General features: G+C 37.4%; 1 protein-coding gene across 1 annotated transcript in view; it reads left to right on the plus strand.

Annotated features, from left to right (window-relative positions):
* The window catches only part of pex5la (peroxisomal biogenesis factor 5-like a), a 114,487-nt gene that overhangs the window by 48,097 nt on the left and 49,963 nt on the right, over positions 1-16,427 (plus strand). The window lies entirely within an intron of this gene.

Genomic DNA, 16,427 nt, shown 5'->3' on the forward strand with positions numbered 1-16,427 from the left:
CAAAGGGCAGCCGAAGCCATGCGAGACCCCTTTACTATCAACCACTGTCACTCCTTATGAACAATACTCAGAGACCGTACTCTGAGCTGCGCTACCAATTGCCTCACTTCTCTAAGAGTGAGCTCCTGGTGAGGTCTCTCTCTCTTCTCTAAGAGTGAGCTCCTGGTGAGGTCTCCAGAGACGTAATTTGTTACCTGAAAGAGCTCAGCTTGCGTACGCGCACCACTCCCCTTTTCCAGTGTTGTGCTTTTCCTCAGAGACCAGAGAGATTCATGGTAGGACAATTCAAGTGACGTAAACTCCAAAGAGTCCTATAGCCTCCAAAAAACCCAGAGGAGAGAATCAAGACATTGATTAATTGGAGACCTTAAGACTTTGAAAGCAGTCTGTCTACGTAAAGAGAATTGGACTGGCTAAGTAATGAAGCTAATGGGCCTTGCTGGCGGAGCAAAAGAGGATCAGCATCAACAGAGTGTGCAGGTCATTCACAAGGTCCAAAAGTCCATTTCGAAGACTTTTGAACAACAAAAAACTGGTCATCCACAAACAGAGGACCTCCTCATCATCACCTTCCGCCCAGTCATTATATGCTCATTAAGAAGTCGACAACAAATCATGGAGAGATAATAAGGTCACCCTACAACAATAATCACCACCTCCACTTTCAGTGACGTTTGGGTAGAGAGAATGCTGCACTCTTCAGAGAGAAAGTTTGAACATATCCGAAGAGCTGATGACCATTCTGTTTCATTAATTGATTTTTGTTTGTTTTGTGAATCTCACCACCATTACGTAGAACATCCTGGAGCAAATGAGCATCCTGGCCATATAGCAGGAGCAGCAGTGTGTGATAAATCTCTCCTGTGCCATCATCAACATGCACTGCTTTCATGCTGAGGCATGAACCAATTACTTCACATAAATAGATAGGGCCTGCTCCGCAAGTTGTTTATCATTCTGGGATTGTAAATGAGTTTGTGTGGCCGTAATTATTCCTCTATGAAATTACTGAATGGATTGAATGAATTTCAGTTCTTTCAATTCATTTTTTTTGTTGCTGTTTTGATAAGCTGGTAAATTAAGCCACCTCATTTCTACTAACTGAAAAGAGTTAAAGGAAATGGCTTTCTGTACCATCTACATCTCATAAAAAATTTAAATCTGTATCAGAAGCAAACTGCACGGAATTATTTCCGCTGTAACTACAATCTGAGGAGCTCTTTATATAGCAAATATCTATATATTGAATCACAATATATGGTAAAAGACTACATTCTCTATTTTCTTTTTCCAGAATCTGGCATTAGCAGCTGGCTTTTATATTCTGTGGAAATTTCATGATGAATAGCCCAATAGAAATGATCCAGATCTACTCGGAAAATATCTTATTCCATTAACATCCTTCTACTATGAAGTTACCATTTCAAAGATAAGTTTTGCCATGACAGTGATGGTTGTGCACTGTGAAGTAACTGTATGGATGAAGGAGGGAAGTTTGTCTGGAGTTCTTGACAGATTCTGCTTAAAGCTAGATGGCCGAACCCTCTTGATGAACAGAGATAGAACTGAGAAACACAGACAAGATGGGGTGTGAAAAGTTTAACAAGGAAGTGGAAGATAGAGATGGAAATTTATAGGACGTTACACTGGAACAAATTTTAGTTATTTCATAGCTCCATTCCTACCGATTGCACCCACATGTCTGATATACATAAAACCATTCAAATGTTTCTTATATACAATTTTATATACAACAATTGGACATACCTACCCACTGCAAGCATATCCACACTATACTTAGGTCATTTTAGCAGGTAAAGCAGGACGGGGTTAATGCAAACACTGACTCACAATCACACATCAAAGAACTAGTGAACAGATATAACATACTGCTCTTGACTTTGTGGGTAAATAGACCACAATATAGAAATATGTACACATATGCAGTTGTGACTGGCATGTGTCTTTTTTCTGAATTTATACAAACACATTTCCTTTCATAGTAAATTCATTTAGGCTAGTTTATGTTTATAAACAGAGACCTACCGATACAGTATAGTAAGGTAAAACTCATTTGTGAACTGGTGTTTAAAGCAAGTTTTTATTAAAATTAAACTTGTAACGAAGTTGCAGATAAATCTTAAACCGAAACTTTGCTTGTTTGCAAAAGGTTATTTCATAGCCACTTGGTTCTACCTAATGGAAATTGTTCACCCTCAGTGTTTTGTGCTTATGATAATTTTGATGGACATTAGTGTCAGACTAATTAATGACATTCTATTAAAAGATTGGTATTACAAGAGTGACACTAGAGTATTTTCTCCTAAAATGAGCTAATGAAACAAGAGTCTAGTTATAAAAATGATAATAGGACATTAGAGTCATAATTAATCATTTAGTACTTTCACTTTTGATACTTAAGTACATTTGAGGGAAAATACTTTTGTACTTTTACTCAAGTGGAGGTCTAAAGGGAGGACTTCTACTTTTACTGAAATATATTTTATCTTGGGTATCTCTACTTTAACTCAAGTACATGTTTTGTGTACTTCGTCCACCACTGGAAATATGTCACGGTATGGAAGGAAAATGTGTTATGATTTCTGATTCATGTTGACTTTAAATATTACAAACTCAACATCAAAAGGTATTTTAGACACTATATAATAATAAAAAGTTATTAAATGGTAAATAATGTGCTGTAGTTATCGGTGAGGAACTCTGACTATTAGATCTAGGCCTACAATTTGGGCCATAAATGTCAAGACTCAGTTCAGACATGTGGAAAAACATCCACCTCTACTTTAATGCTAATTTTTGCTAGCACCCCTATGAGATTCTAAGAGCTTGTTAGCTACTGCATTAACATTATTAGGAAATTCTAAACTAAACACAGACATTTGAAGTGTCTAAAAGCAATCCAGTGTTATACTTGAAGTTTGGGACAGACATATTAGCTTCTGCTTTACCTTATTGCATTTTCACAGTGATTCTTTCAGTAAAGAGCCCTAATATAGACCTATATAAAGACCTAGAGTGACTTTTTCTCTCAAGAAATGGGTCTCGCCTGTTGGAAATCAAAACCTGAGTGGTTGATTCTGTCACTCTGTAATTATGCTGATTGTCAATCTAACATGTTAGGCCTTCTCTTCAGCTCCTGAGGTCCTAACCAAGAGGACAACTCACCTAGCTATATTTACTTAGATACTACAGTCCCTGAAGGCCTGGAAGGCCCGGAGGGTTCCCCTCTGGATGTTATCTATTTATGTATTACTCATATCTGATTTGATCACCCATTTGAAATATGTGGCAATTTGGATATTAATTTTATTACAACTTCATTATTGAAGCTCATTCATTCATTACTAACTTTTAAACTGTAATACATTCATTTTCCTCCATGAAACTCTATGAAAGATGGATGTAATACTTAATGTTATACATACAAACATCTTAGCAATTCGTTGCATAACTGGAACTGGTTTCACATGCTGAGCCCCTGTGTCTCCCAGTCGCACAGTTCACTTTGAGTTACCTTGCTGGGGGGAGAGTCTGAGCTGGCCTTCAGTGTGCGGGCATCTAGATGTCCTTGTGCTGATGCACCGCTGTGGTCCGGGCAGTGTTCTCCGCTGGCTTCAGCACTTGCATGACCATGGATTTGACTTACACAGCCCTCATTATGCATCCTCACTGTCTTTATTCCACAAGCCCCTTTAGTTTGAACCTCTGAATTCAGTACAGGTAATCTCGGTGATTAAATATTCAGCATGGCAGTGCAGGCACCATTGTTGCAGAGAAAACCAAGCGAGAACAATTTAAAGCTAAGGCATTGTGAATAAGATCTTTCTGTCGCACTTGCCATTGTTCTTCAGAGGCTGGTTAAACGCCAGAGCTAAACTCTGAAAGCGTCAGGGAGGGAACTCTCACAATGGTCTATCAGCTAAGCACAGGTCCGTACTTCAGCAAAGCTGATGAGAATGTCGTTTAGAGGAACACGTGCCAGCTGCACAAAGCCTGGTGGACTCAAGGTTTGTGTTGAAGACAATTAAATAGAAATAATTACACAGGCTTTAAACTACACACAGTGATAGACAGAAAAAACTCCACCGGAATTGCTTTTCAACTGATGTCTGACCTGAGGTAGTCAGATGTTGAAATCCTTTATGCTCCTTGAATTGGTTCAGTGTCTGTGCATGACAGCTGATTTATTACTGATTGTTTGCAGTCTCAGTCACTGTAAAAAATGAAAGCACATGTGCCCTGAAGTGGTTATGTCGTGGAAACATACCATTCCTTTCGCCGGTCCATATACCAAATATGGCATAACCACTTTAAATTCATCATGGCTGCTGTGTCACAACCATGAACAAATTTACGTACCTTCACCCATTCTGCCTACAGCAGTTCAGCACCACCCATTTATGTTAAAGTGATAAGAAATGTTGGGTGATGTCTTATACGAACTATGTGTAATGAAGCATTCGAGCTGTATTCATTGACAGTGTAGTAACACTCAATTACAATTAAGTCATCATTCTGAAATTAAATACAAACCTAATTCCAAAAAAATGGACAGTGGGAAAAATGCAAACAAAAACAGAAAGCAGTGATTTTATAGGCATTTAATTGAAAACAGCACAATGAATACATGTTTAAAATTTTACCTTATCAACTTTATTGATTTCTGTAAAAGTATGCTAATTCTGAATTGGATGCCTGCAACACATTTCAGAAAAGTTGCAGTGTAAGACTGGAAAGTTTGTAGATAGACCAAAAACACCTGTTTTGGAACTTTCCTTAAGTGAACAGGTGAATAGGTATCAGGGGATGCTGTCTTTTGTAGCTCACTGGCTTGCAGTATATTCCTAAATCAAGCTCACAGTGTGATCTCAATAATATAATACTTCCAGCTGAATACTGAGCCTTCACTAAAACAATGTTAACTACATGCACTGTTACAAAAGAGGATAAACAAAAGAGCTTCACCCAGCAGTACAGAACCATAGCAACAATGTTATTTTACTGTAATTTTACTGTACAGTTGCAGACATTTCATATAAATGAATAACTGAATGCTAAATGACCCTTTGAACAGTAACGGATGTAACCTGGATCTCGCTTGAGTAGGCCAATAGTGGTGCAGTAGTATTATAGACTGTTTATTCTCTGAACAGATTTTAATTTACTCATGAACGTATCATGAAGTATACACTAACAATCACAGAGTATGTTTTCAATCCGTTATGTTATATGTTTATCACCCATTAATGAATGCCTTTAATGGCTGCTTCAGATTAATGATGTAATTGTAATGAAGTGTTACTGCACTGTAAATGAATATGCCATGAATGTTTCATATACATGTAGTTTGTGTAAAGCTGAATGTTGCTACTACAGACAGTCTATAGCAGAGTTACTGTCGCAAATAATGTATTTGAAAGAGAATTAAACGTTGTTCTATTCCTGGCTTTCAGGAAGCAAATGGATCATTGCAGCTTTACAAAGTTTCCAGACACCTGGATGGAGTGGCAGAAGTATTATTTTAACTAATGACTGAAAATTTTAGTCAGAATTTTTTGTTTCTTATAGTTTAGGCCCTGCTGCTTTTTAAATGCACAACACAGGGCAGTTAATGATATGATATAATGATAAAGAGTATTATAGAGGTCATTTGCGTGTCAGTCTTAAAGGTACAGTAAATGGCCTATTTATTTCTGAGAGATAAAGGCAGGTTGGAAAATAGTAATGTCAAATGAATTACAACTTTTTAAAACATAAACCATAACTTAAAGGGAAAGAAAAATAGCAGAAGAACAGAGTATCACTCCTTTATCCTCTAATTGCACTGGATAAATATAGATAGAGAAATGAGTGCTGGTACAAAGGTGCTAAAAGATGTGTTTCTGAATGCATTTAGTCAGAAATTACTATTTGCCAGTGAATGCTCTAAATCTCAGTACAGCTACCGGAAACACTCTAATTAGATCAGTAGCCTCAAGTGATCCCAGCACATGGAGAGAATTATAATTGTTAGAATGAGCAACTGCTATATTTAGCTCGTAATACTATATACACCATGGGGTAAAGGCAGTCACTGCACATTGGAATAAATGACTTCACTGAACCCCTGCGTGTTTATGTTTATGCAGTGTGATATACAGTACCATGCAGGAGTTCACTGTGATGCCCTTCGTTAGTGTAGAACATGACACTCAGGCGAGTTGCTGGCTGTGTCGGGCTGAGGCCAGCTGTTTTATAAACAGGCAGTTAGCAGCAGGCAGTATATTGTGGTTGGGAGTTTGACCAGGCCATACCAGCTCAGCAACTTTTGATGGCCGTCTGCAAGTTATCAGCCACACTGTAGACAAAGATTACAATTTTAAAGATTCTTAGGCCAGGCTGGACCTAATCTTCACAATCTTTATCTCACTGTATGTACAGGCAGTTAAAATGAATGTCTGAAATATTGTTTAATAAGTAATACTTTAATAGGTAATGCAAACATAGAAAATAGATAACGAAGAGTTTACAGCGCTTTATAGGTCTGTCTCTAGTTTTAATGGCCACCTCACATGGCTTTGTCGTACTTTATAATAGGAATGTCTTCTCTGATGTTTTTTCTGAGGTTTGAAAACAAGTTGGAACAGACAAAATATACCAGTAAAACAGTAGTGTCACACAAAGAAAAACAATGAGCACAAAGTTTTACTAAATCCAGCTACTTAATGAGGAGCAGGAGAGGAAAACCCAAAAGTAGAAAAATAAATGATATAATAACCTGACATCCAGCTATACATTTGTATGCAAATGAAATTACGTGTTTTGTAATTTTGAAAATGGACAAAAATAATACTAATAGTTTTCATTGGAAAGAGGAAAAAAGACCATAAAATATACATATATATATATATGTGTATATATATATATATATATATATATATATACATACACACACACACACACATATATATATGTATACATATATGCTACAACCTTTGTGTCAGTACACATATATATACATCACCCAAGTATTTCTCCAGTACAGTTTTGATACCACGACATCCCAAAAGCAGCAAAACAACGAAAGCAGAAAGGAAAGTAGTCAAAATCTGTATATTTTATGAAGCAGTTGTTTAGGGTTGTATAAGTATTAACAATATTTAGGAGCATATCAAATGTAATTCATCACATTAGCGATAACATTTCTTCCTGTTGCCCTCTCCTATGATAGATCCCTTCAAACACATCAAAAACAGTTTCTAAATATTAGTGTATGACATGCACATCTGAGCAGTTCTTTATGACTGCTATAGTATCATTGCTTATATTAAAACATCAAAACCTTGAAACTCTTTAACTTTAAACTTTAACTTTTTGGCTTTTTTTTACACCTTTTAAAAAAGCCAGGCCTTTGCATTGTGTGACCGTTTCACATTGATTCAACTACCTCAAATAAAATTTTGTTACACTAATGTACATTAAAGTTTAGAATTACTTGTCTTTCTCTTGTAGAGTTAGTATTTCAGAGATATGAGGTTTTCTTACAACAGCAACGATATTAATACGGTTAGATGGGGTGGGGGATACTTTGATGTACACTTCGTTGTGTAAGTGTCTCTTTGAACTCTCTTCCGTCCAGTGCTGTTACACAACTGTGAATAGTCAGTCACATACACACATGGCTTTAACCCCAGGGGAGGCCTTTCAGGGGATTACCTGAGGGAGACTGTTCTGTATGGAGCTTTACCGTGATAGCTAAGATCTTTGGCCTGTGCATTATTCCCTCATGCAGAGGGGTAAGGACTGTGTCCTAACATCTGTCTCTGCAGGCTTCATTAATAGCACCCTACTCATTTGAGAAGGCCATACTTCAGTGCTCTCTCTCTCCTCGCTCAGTCTTACAGAGTCAGAGACAGTGCTGTGCTAGGCTTAGACCTAATGGCCATATATCTCAAACCCAGTTCATTCACTGCGTGTGCAGAGTCAAAGCCATTCAACATGATTTCTCTTTGAAGCTGGGCGTGGATATGGCAAATAGAAAAAGGAGTGCCAGGAGCAAAGCTGGAGATGCATCAAACAGCCTTGCATTATCCACACTGCTGTTACATAATCCTGAGAGTATACGCAGCACACTGACCAAGCCATTGCACTGGGGAGAGCTGAGTCTAATAGTTGAGTCTAATAACCCCCACAGCTAGTGACCACATGAATACTGCCAGAGTACTTTACACTTACAAGATCCCTACATTCATGTTGCTTTTTTCACCATAGTTTGGGAAAGCATACCTGTGTTATATTTTACGCAGGATTTGTTGTATGTTTAGTTGAGATGGGCTTTACTTAGTCATTGCTTGGCATCCTAAAGAGCGCAATTCTGTAAGTGTAAAAAATAATAGTGATTATCTATTTTCCTTAATTTTTCGTTTTTGTTGTTTTTATCTAATTAAAATCCATTTAAAAAGAAAAGTGGGGGGTTTGCAAAGTTTTGTTTTGTTTATATACACAGATGTGTAGTGTAGAGCCCTCAACACCACAACACAACAAACATATGAAACCCATTGAATTTAACCATTTTTGTAGCTGGAGTCTCTGAGACCCCTAACAGAAGAGTACCGAAGCACTTCTAACATGTCACCAAGTCAAAATCATGTGTACTAGCAGTCTTCATAAAATAAAGAAAGCATAAGTATCAAGCTGATACAATGCTAAGTATGTTTTTGATTTTTTAAAGATGGTCTGGGGTCTACAGGAGTACAACATGAAGGTTAAGAAACTTTATTAGATTAATCCCAGGTTAAAATGTAGAAATTTTAAACAACATTTAGTTCACACATTTTAGGTGAAGTATCCTTGCCATTGGTTCTAAGGGGGGAATTCCCATTTTCCTATCACAGTTTTTGTTTAATTGTAGATGAACAATGTCAAACAAAGTCATTCAGCCATTCAGAATGAAATATGCCATTTTTGAAAAACTTACAGATTCAGAATGGTTCACAGTGGTGATAATAGGAATCACTGGTATGGGTTTAAGTGTTTAATACGTCTACCTTACATGAAGTTATTACACAAACAAATCAATAGTCAGGAGAGGCAGATCTCTGACACGTGGATCCCAAAAGGTTCTGGGAATTGGAGTCCACAGAGATGTGTGACACTTTTTTGCAGATTTACCATTTATTTATTTGATCACTATCAACGTTACAAATAAACCTCAGCAAGGTCAGAGTAAGGTCACTGGTCATTTTGTATAGTAAAATAAAATTGAGATATCTGCATTACAGACATCACAGCCCTTGGTTCCTTCTGCTACCACTGTAAAAAAAATATAGTCAATAGGTTTCTCTGCAGTGAACCCTTTCTCATCAAACTACTCTGAATGACTTTGTTTACATGTCGCTCAATGATTGAACAGACAAAAAATCAGTGTTCCTCTTTAAAGGAACTCTTAGTGATGGACTGCTCATGTAATGTCGGTTTCTTTAAAGGAGTAGAAAAACGCTGAGGGTACTGAAGAACAGGGTAAAAGGGGGCTAACAAAGTATGCAGAGAAACAGATGGACTACAGTCTGTAATTGTAGAACTACAAAGTGCACCTATATAGTAAGTGGAGCTGATAAAAATGACAGTGTGCATAGAAAAGGAAACGTGGTCATAATGTCATGGCTGACCGGTGTAACAATACTAACTAATCTGATTAGATTCAAAACAAACTGAGAATGTGAACATACAATATGTCCCACAAAAACACTGTTTCACTGAAAATAATTGAAAAGCATTTTGGCAAATGTAAATTATATGTACAGAGTATAACAGATATTTTTTACACTTAATATATTAACTTTAATTTCGAGTAGTTCAGCTGAATACAAACTCCATACAAGCTAGACACCAGAGAAAGTACCACAGAAATGCAGATGTGCAATGATGATCTAATCAGCCATAAACCCTGTACATATCTTAATCTGAATACTGATTTAAAGCTACATTGTGTAAGATTTCTTTGTTAAAACTGAAAGAGTCAGGAGGAAAGAAACAGTCTAAAATATGGTGTGCATGTTCTGCTGCGAGTCACTCTGTAAAACCTAAAATAATAATTTAAACGTAAGGGGTGTCGGGTTGGATTTTATGGGAGTTTTTCAAACTATGTCATACGTCTTTACGTATTAACATCACATGCACAGATTTAAAAAGAAGATCCGGCTCAGTGTTTAGGTCTTAAATACAGTCATTACACTGATGAAGATATGACAGTAGTAGCCCGTTCACTCGCATCCTTGGAAGACACACCCTTCTCCAAGTTTCACTGAGTTGTCTTTGAATACTTATTCAACATGCTCGCTATCAGATTCATCCACATAGTGCAGCTTTAAATAAAACTAACTTCATGAAATGTCTATGCAAGAGACCACTAAATATTTTCTGAACAAATATGTCCATGTGTTCTAAATCGAAGACGTGGTTTAGAGCAGAGAATATGCCAAATGAATGGCTATGAGCTGTTATTACATCAACAGAAATAGATTATAGATTATTACTACATTTCATTTAATGTGTGAAGTACATTGTTATTAGTAGTACTATTATAATAAGCATTGCCTTCTATTTGTGCGTTTGTTTTGTTTGCATTTGTTTTGTCTTCTGGCAGGCGAGTGGTGCAGTGTTGTAGTGTGAGATGTAACTGCACACCATAAAATTCTATTAGTTCAGCATCGTTGACACCATCTGATACCAGACAGTAGTGTCTTTATTTACTGCAGCAATAACAGCAGCAACTTAGTGACCAGTCAGAGACTCTAATCCATTCGAGTGCACTCTCTCATCTCACTTCTCGTTCCTTCATTTAACAATGCAGGCAACACTCCCATAAATTCAGCTAATTTATTTGCAGGTGATGCTGATTGAGGAACCTCAGTGTTGGTGTGGTTTCAAATGAAGCTGTTTATGGATTCTTGCTGCCCTGTTTGTAGTACTGCAGTGCTTAGTATGTTTTTACATTGGTTTTGAGAGTGCACAGTTACCAATGGTTAAACATTTTGCACTCTGATGCCATCCATCTCACAGCTTCAGCTTCTTTTTTAAATAATCCAGTGTCCCTGTCTGACATCGCCAGAGCTTACTTGGTGGATTTGTCTTAAAGAGAACCATGCAATGAATGATTTATCGGTATTAAACAGATAATTTTCTAAGCTGTTGATTGTTACCGTTCGTAAGAGATCATCCACTCGGCTGATATTTAGGGTAGCAGGGGAATTTTGCTTCTTCAGTTCTGCATTTGTGCTATGAGGTTAATGTAGCTAAAAAGTAGTGAAAGTATATGTCACCCAAGATATTCTTGCAAAACTAAACAAGCAAAATTCAGAAACCAAACACATCTTGAGTGATCAACTAAATTGTGTGAATGTTTTTCAGTTAAGTTACTTTGAGAAAGGTTATTGCGTTGCTCCTCTAAATAAAGACACAATACACAATTGTTATGAAAAGTAACAATAATAAAATATGTTGTGATATTTTAACATTTTGTTTGTCACATATCTGAAAAAAAGAGGGGATAGATGAGGTGCTGGGGTCACTAGCAGGCCAAGGAATATATTTAACCCTGTGGGGTCCACAAATGTGCCCGCATCTCAAGTTCAATGTTTCTACATATGTTTCTCTATGTTTGCGATAATACGATGCAGAAATACTGTTCAAACATTTTCTGAATCTGCAGAGTATGCCCTATCAATTCCATCTTATCAGGAGATTGTACATAACTCACATCTGGACTTATGAGGCGATGAAGAGGGGTTAAGAAATGCGTCATCTGCCTCTCACCATGTGTAATTGGTGGATTTGTGTGCCCGTCTACGTTTTGTGTGAAACTGACCAACGGACACTCAGGAGATCACTAAGGACTTACGCATCACATTAGAAACCCTTAATTCTTTATTCACTTTATGTCAAAGACACGTGTGAAATGATGTGAAAAGAGTTTACAGCCATTGACGTTGCTACAGTGGTGTTGGAAAGTAGCACGAAGATAACTGAGCATTTTAGCATGAAACATATACATATCTTATTATAAGCAAGTGCCTTTAAAGGCCAGTGTAAGAAGATATGCAAGAGTCGAGAAATGCCCTTAGACCCCAGAGGGTTAAAGGTCATAATGTCATCAAAAGACTCTTCACAATGGATTGACAAATCTTACCTCTTCAGTGGTGCAACTTACTTACCTAAAAGGCTCTTGGATTCTCTCGCAGAGACTTGCGATGATACTTCAACATTTAAATGCTTCTCAGGTGGCTAGCACGCTGAGACCTCTTTTTACCCTCTGCCTAGTTCATTTTTTTTTTCAAAGAGTTAAGCAAAACTATATTGTATTTATACATTAATGTTGATAACATGTTTTAATAGTTGTACACCATCATGGCAGCCTATAGATGTAAACACCAGGTTACCAATCACCTGGTTGTGTGAATTATGCCACATATTTCCATTCAGTGAAATACAGTAGGGTCAGCATATGGAGTTTGTTGCAATTGAAGTTATGTTTGGCATATTTTCAGTTTGCAAGCCAAATGATCCCTTGGTTCATTTATGCATGTGTATGTGCAAACAATTGGCAAGACATGCATGCATTTAAGGGTTATGAAAATACAGAGTGTGACTGACGTGTTGTATTTCAGTATATCTTTGTAATGATATAATTATATATAGAGTTTATCAGTACTCAGTATGTCTGTGCAGTGGAAAAAAAACACATGAATTCCGATCTGAGAATTCTCATTAAGGTCGCATGGCCACGAACCAGTGACAAATCCGATCTAGGACCTCATATAAAAGTGGCTCAGGTCGGATTTTAAAAGATCAGATTTGTGTGTCCACACTGCTCTGAAAACATCAGATCTGGGTCATATTAGGGCAAAAAATCTGATGTGTTTGATTAGGGCTGGGGCTAAACTCTACTGGGTGGTAGATCTCCAGGATCAGGATTGGGCTTCCCTGGACTAAAGCCTTATTCGAGCTGGAATAGTTTTCCCAGACGGGATCATATAATGTAATTTGCGCATGAATTGACTGGCTGATTCTCATGGTATAAAGAATCTGTTTAACTTTCCCAAATTACCCCAAATAGCCTGAATCAAAACATTGTTGCACTGACTTTTACCTCAACACTATGCATCAGGCACCACACTCCCTAACAGTAGCAACACATTCTGTGGCTAAATGTCAAATAAGGCACAAAAAAGTGGAACTGAACGAGGAAGCAGACCTTGCATCTCAGTTTGTGGGGTGACGCCTGTTGTATGTGGCAATTCCAAATGATGGTGCATAAGCATATACACTGAATTGTTCTGGATTTCAGTAGTGTTTAAGGAATTACGGAATGGTCAGATCAGGCTCCATTGTAGCTGTTAGCCTTGTCTTTAGGTCACAAAAAAGAAAAAAAGGAAGGGCTAATTTCTGTTATCTGGTTTCATTACTACATTACTGTAATGACTACTATTACTGAGGAAGCTCTGAGTTCTGCAAATTATAGAAGGCAGTTCGCCGTAGAATTAGTAGTTATCAGACTTGCAAAAACTACAGACATTGCAGATTCCCACTGGATTAAAATCACGGATCTCGTCGGAAATCACTTCAATTACAGCACCTCACCAGATTAATCTAGTCCAGCTAAATAGGCTTAAAATGTAACTCAGTGAAAAGTGGATTCCATTCCTCACTAATATACTTGAGTAGAAGTGAATGTTTTTTCATCTTAAAGGTATAAATTTGTCAAACTTTTACTTGAGTACATGAAACTAAATCTGTATCTGTGCGTGCTCCTCATAGTGGCAGCACTATGCCTGATATCACATGGTTTAGGTGTGAGACTCAAGTGAGATTTCACTCATAATCACAGGCAAACTGTGGTGTCTGAGAAAAGGCTGCCGCAGCAGATCCAAAGCTTTAATTACTGAAACATACCTTTGGGTATTATGTTTAATACATCACAAACAAAACATGATTTGCATAAACTGTGCAATCACTTATGTCATTGTTGTATTCTGATCTCATTTTGGCAGATTTACCTGTCAAACACAAAAGCGACTGTGCTATGCAGCGTGCCAGTAAGACCATTTATAAGGCTTATTCAGGTTCAATTTCATCCAGACTAAAACGATTCAGACTGAGCTGAGCTGCGTGAGACATAATTGTAGAGACTGAATGTCTTTGAAATAAGAGGTTCACTGTAATATTGATTTTTGTCTTTACTGTACAGTGCTGTCCACCTACAAAGCTGTCCATAAAGGATAAAATCATATTACAAACACTGCCTCGCCTGCACGACACAGAGCCAGTGTGTGAGATGTGTGGCAGATTTGTCCTTGTAAAGTGTTTATTTTACTTACACTTCACTTGTCATGGTTTGTCGGGACACAGGTGTTTTTTCTGCTCCATTAAAAGCATTGAATTCTCAGGAGAAACATCCCCGAGGCCACACACACACAGTGACACCACCTCTTTAAGAGAAAGAAGAGAACAGACAGTGAAACAAGAAAATTACTTAAATTTAAAAAAATAATATATGTGTAGACTAGGCTCGGCTCACTGACACAAGCTCATTTTTAGAACTTAAAGCTATTAAAAACACCAAGCCAGGGCACTTTTGGTTTGAAACTGCATAATCATTAGGAAGATATATGGAGTTTATTATAATGTACAGGATCAATATTTAGAACCCTCCCAAGATATAGTGTACAATTTGCATCAGGTCTCTTTCAGAATCTTTAAACCTAATTAAAGCTGCACTATGTGAGATATGGTGTACATAATGATGTCTATGCACTGCTGTGAGTCACCCTATAAAGCCTGAAATGAAAAATTTAAAAATCATGGGCATGATGTATAAACACCAAACGCACAGACTGAAAAAGAAGATCCAGCTTGATGTTTAGGTCTAAAATGCAAAATCACCATTATACTGATGAAAACATGATGACAATAGTAGATAATTCACTTGCATCCCCAGAAGGCATGTACTTTACCAGGTTTTGACAGAGTTCTCTTTGAATACTCTCAAGACCCTCATGTCAGTATTATAAAATATTCTTCTACATGCTGCTTGCAATTACACATTTACACCAGAGAGGTCTCCAGTCCCCCAAAACCCAAAACGTGCAGCTTTAAATAACCGTTAGAAATCACCATGTAACTACCTAAAGGTGCCATATAATAGAAAAACACATTTCTTTTGATGTACTATGTAAACTATAAATTTATTTTTCAAAATGTACCATACACTCCCCAGTTCAGTCAGTTCATATATGGGAACTAAGCTGCAGTAGCATCCTATGTTAAATCGTGATGTCAGACTGTCCATTCAGCCTACAGCAATTTAGTGCCCCATATACACATATATTTAAGTCACAAAGAGTGTTGTTACTGCAGAGTTAACTGAGTGGAAGATGTGGGAAAAACAATTAAACGTGTTGTTGCTGTATCAAATATATCATTGCAACCATTTAAATGATCCAGGCATCCAAAAGGAGTGGCTGAAGTAATTTTTTTCTGACATCCCAAAGATTTCAATCCAAACTGTTTATTCTTTAAATATTTCATATCATGAAAAATGACTTGATTTTTGTTTCTAATTAGAAAGTTTGATGTAGTTTGATATAACATTGTTTCAAGACACACCATTCCCTTCCCAGTCTATACAGCCCATATGTAAAAACTGGGTTTTTGAGTTGTTGTTTTTGTGATGTAATGAAATTCAGGGCATTTACATATATGCATTTACATATATTCACCTTTTTAGCCTTCAGCAGTTTGGCTCTGTCCCGTCATGCTGTAGGGCTGCTTTTTGAATATGGGACAATACAGGGCAGTCAATCAAAACAGAGCCCAATTATATATATTAGTCTTAAAGTCAGAACAACAAAAACACTCTGTTTACTTCTAAGGGATAAACAGAGGAGAGGTTGGAAATGGGCAGGTAAACACGCTACATAAACCCCACACAAACCTTACAAGACTTGAGGTAGAAATAAATGTAAAATATGGCCCTTTAAATTTAAAAGCTGGTTGTTCACAGTCAAAGCTACCATTAAGGACAGAACAGTTTTGCGCAAAAGTTTCCAGGTACATGGTGTGTGTTGTATTTGTTGACAGGTATGAAGGCTGGTTGAAATGTAGATTGAGTGGCTTCTTTGTTTAGCTTTTAGGTTCAATTTGAGGCCTTACGTAATAGTCAAACTCCTGTCCCACGGGGTAGCAGCTCAGCTCTGAAGTGACTGACTTTCTGGACGTGCTGTACATCTTTGTCTCACTAGCTGAGATAAAGTCAGCTGATGACAGCCCCCCCGTCGTCTGCGTCACTGTGACGCCCATGCATAGAGCGGCACATCAGCGGGCAGAGTAAAACTAAGGATGATGTGTGTGAATAGAGAGTTAGAGAGCAT

Source organism: Colossoma macropomum, unplaced genomic scaffold, assembly GCF_904425465.1.
Source record: "Colossoma macropomum unplaced genomic scaffold, Colossoma_macropomum, whole genome shotgun sequence".
Lineage (NCBI taxonomy): Eukaryota > Metazoa > Chordata > Actinopteri > Characiformes > Serrasalmidae > Colossoma > Colossoma macropomum.